The sequence below is a fragment of the Arachis duranensis genome, chromosome 1 (assembly GCF_000817695.3).
Source record: "Arachis duranensis cultivar V14167 chromosome 1, aradu.V14167.gnm2.J7QH, whole genome shotgun sequence".
Classification (NCBI taxonomy): Eukaryota; Viridiplantae; Streptophyta; class Magnoliopsida; order Fabales; family Fabaceae; genus Arachis; species Arachis duranensis.
In genome coordinates, this window is record NC_029772.3 from 20,102,086 (window position 1) to 20,106,183 (window position 4,098).

At 42.8% G+C, this 4,098-nt stretch overlaps 1 non-coding gene across 1 annotated transcript; it reads right to left on the reverse strand.

Annotated features, from left to right (window-relative positions):
* Positions 1-442: 442 nt before the first annotated feature.
* LOC127742528 (small nucleolar RNA R71) lies at positions 443-550 on the reverse strand. The gene has a single exon (XR_008003864.1). It is a non-coding gene; the product is annotated as a small nucleolar RNA R71 (small nucleolar RNA).
* Between the last annotated feature and the right edge of the window lie 3,548 nt (positions 551-4,098).

A 4,098-nucleotide genomic window follows, 5' to 3' on the forward strand; every position in this document is an offset into this window, starting at 1 on the left:
ACAACAATCCAGAGACAACCTTACAGAAATTTTTGAAAAAGAAGAGGAGATGGCAACTGAAAATAATAATGCAAGGAGGATGCTTGGTGATTACACTACACCTACTTCCAAGTTTGATGGAAGAAGCATCTCAATCCCTACCATTGGAGCAAACAACTTTGAGCTGAAACCTCAACTGGTTGCTCTAATGCAATAGAACTGCAAGTTCCATGGACTTCCATCAGAAGATCCCTACCAGTTTTTAACTGAGTTCTTGCAGATCTGTGAGACTGTTAAAACTAATGGAGTAGATCCTGAAGTCTACAGGCTCATGCTTTTCCCTTTTGCTGTGAGAGACAGGGCTAGAACATGGTTGGACTTACAACTTAAAGATAGCCTGGACTTCTGGGATAAGCTGGTCGCGGCCTTCTTGGCTAAGATCTTTCCTCCTCAAAAGCAAAGCAAGCTTAGAGTGGATGTTCAGAGCTTCAAACAAAAAGATGGTGAATCCCTCTATGAAACTTGGGAAAGATACAAGAAGATGACCAAAAGGTGTCTTTCTGACATGCTTTCTGAATGGACCATTTTGGATATATTCTATTATGGTCTATCTGAATTTTCTAAGATGTCACTGGACCATTCTGCAGGTGGATCCATTCACCTAAAGAAAACGCCTGCAGAAGCTCAAGAACTCATTGACATGGTTGTAAATAACCAATTCATGTATACTTTTGAGAGGAATTCCATGAGTAATGAGACGCCTCAAAGGAAGGAAGTTCATAAAATTGATGCTCTGAATGCCATATTGGCTCAGAACAAAATGTTGACTCAGCAATTCAACATGATTTCTCAAAGTCTGAATGGATGGCAAAATGCATCCAACAGTACTAAAGAGGCATCTTCTGAAGAAGAAGCTTATGATCCTGAGAATCCTGCAATAGCAGAGGTAAATTATATGGGTGAACCTTATGGAAATACCTATAATTCATCATGGAGAAATCATCTAAATTTCTCATGGAAGGATCAACAGAAGCCTCAACAAGGCTTTAATAATTGTGAAAGAAATAGGCTCAGCAATAGCAAGCCTTATCCATCATCTTCTCAGCAACAGACAGAGAATTCTGAGCAGAGCACCTCTAATTTAGCAAACTTAGTCTCTGATCTGTCTAAGGCCACTTTAAGTTTCATGAGTGAAACAAGGTCCTCCATCAGAAATTTGGAGGCACAAGTGGTCCAACTGAGTAAGAAAGAGAAACTCCTCCTGGTACTCTCCCGAGCAATACTGAAGAGAATCCAAAAAGAGAGTGCAAGGCCATAGACATAATCAACATGGCCGAACCTAGGGAGGAAGGAGAGGACGTGAATCCCAATGAGGAAGACCTCATGGGACGTCTCTCAAGCAAGAAGGAGCTCCCTATTGAGGACCCAAAGGGATCTGAAGGTCATATAGAGACCATAGAGATCCTATTAAACCTCCTTCTGCCATTCATGAGCTTTGATGACTATTCTTCCTCTGAAGAGGATGAAGATGTAACTGGAGAGCAAGTTGCTCAATATCTCGGAGCCATCATGAAGCTGAATGCCAAATTATTTGGTAATGAGACTTGGGAAGGTGAATCTTCCTTTCTCATTAGTGAACTAGATACATGGGTTAAGCAAACTTTACCTCAAAAGAGACAAGATCCTGGCAAATTTTTAATACCCTATACCATAGGCACCATGACCTTTGAGAAGGCTCTGTGTGACCTAGGGTCAGGCATAAATCTTATGCCACTCTCTGTAATGGAGAAGCTAGGAATCATTGAGGTACAGCCTGCCATATTCTTGTTACAAATGGCATATAAGTCAGTAAGACAGGCTTATGAATTGGTAGAGGACGTGTTAGTGAAGGTTGAAGGCCTTTACATCCCTGCTGATTTCATAATTTTAGACACTAAGAAGGAGGAGGATGAATGCATCATCCTTGGAAGACCTTTCCTAGCCACAGCAGGAGCTGTGATAGACGTTAACAGAGGAGAATTAGTCCTTCAATTGAATGGGAACTACCTTGCGTTTAAGACCCAAGGGTGTTCTTCTGTATACACGGAGAGGAAGCATGAAAAGCTTCTCTCAGTACAGAGTCAAACAAAGCCCCCACAATCAAACTCTAAGTTTGGTGTTGAGAGGCCACAATCAAACTCTAAGTTTGGTGTTGAATCCCCACATCCAAACTCTAAGTTTGGTGTTGGGAGTCTACAACATTGACCTGATCACCTGTGAGGTTCCATGAGGGCCCACTGTCAAGCTATTGACATTAAAGAAGCGCTTATTGGGAGGCAACCCAATTTTTATTTATCTAATCTTATTTTTTTTATGTTTTATTAGGTTCATGATCATGTGGAGTCACAAAATAAATACTAAAATTAAAAACAGAATAAAAAACAGCAAAAGAAAAAGCACACCCTAGAGGAAGGGCTTATTGGCGTTTAAACGCCAGTAAGGAGCATCTGGTTGGCGTTCAACGCCAGAACAGAGTATGGATCTGGCGTTGAATGCCAAAATCAAGCAGCATCCTAGCGTTTAAGTGCCAGAAATACACCCTGAGGAGAGCTGGCGCTGAACGCCAGAAATAAGCATGGAACTGGCGTTCAACGCCAGAAACATGCTGCAAATGGGCGTTAAACGCCCAAAACAAGCATGAAGCTGGTGTTCAACGCCAGAAACAAGCATGAAGCTGGCGTTCAACGCCAGAAACAAGCATCAATCTGGCGTTGAATGCCAGGATTACATGCAGAGGGCATTTTACACGCCTTATTGGTGCAGGGATGATAATCATTGACACCTTAGGATCTGTAGACCCCACAAGATCATCTCAGGATCTGTGGACCCCACAGGATCCCTACCTACCTCAACTTACCCTCTCTCTCTCTTTTTCACACAATCCAATAAACACTCTTCCCCAAAACCCTTCACCAATCACCTCTTCACCACTCACATCCATCCACTCTTCCCCATAAACCCCACCTACCTTCAAAATTCAAAATCTCTTTCCCATCCAAACCCACCCTAAATGGCCGAAACTACTCCCTCTCCCTTCACTATATAAACACCTCTATTCTTCCTCATTTTCACACAACACAACTTTCTCTTCTCCTCCTTGGCCGAAACATAAACCTCTCTTCCTCTCCTCCATATCTTCTTCTTCTTCATCTATTCTTTCTTCTTTTGCTTGAGGGTGAGCAATATTCTAAGTTTTGTGTGGTAAAATCGTAGCTTTTTTCTTTTTCCATAACCATTGATGGCATCTAAGGCCGGAGAAACCTCTAGAGAAGGGAAAGGGAAGACAAAAGCTTCCACCTCCAAGTCATGGGAGATGGAGAGATTCATCTCCAAAGCCCATCAAGACCACTTCTATGAAGTTGTGGCCAAGAAGAAGGTGATCCCTGGTGCACGAAATTGTGATCATCAATGGCGCCAAAAACTTGGTACGCTCAATTGTAATCTCACTTCTTTATCACAACTTCGCACAACTAACCAGCAAGTGTACTGGGTCGTCCAAGTAATAAACCTTACGCGAGTAAGGGTCGATCCCACAGAGATTGTTGGTATGAAGCAAGCTATGGTCACCTTGTAAATCTTAGTCAGGCAAACTCAAATGGATATGGGTGATATACGAATAAAACACAAAGATAAAGATAGAGATACTTATGTAATTCATTGGTGGGAATTTCAGATAAGCGTATGAAGATGCTTGTCCCTTCCGTCTCTCCGCTTTCCTACTGTCTTCATCCAATCCTTCTTACTCCTTTTCATGGCAAGCTTAAGCAAGGGTTTCACCGTTGTCAGTGGCTACCTCCCATCCTCTCAGTGGAAATGTTCAACGCACCCTGTCACAGCGCGGCTATCCATCTGTCGGTTCTCAATCAGGCCAGAATAGAATCCAGTGATTCTTTTGCATCTGTCACTAACGCCCCGCCCTCAGGAGTTTGAAGCTCGTCACAGTCATTCAATCATTGAATCCTACTCAGAATACCACAGACAAGGTTAGACCTTCCGGATTCTCTTGAATGCCGCCATCAGTTCTAGCCTATACCACGAAGACTCTGATCTCACGGAATGGCTGGCTCGGTTGTCAGGCGA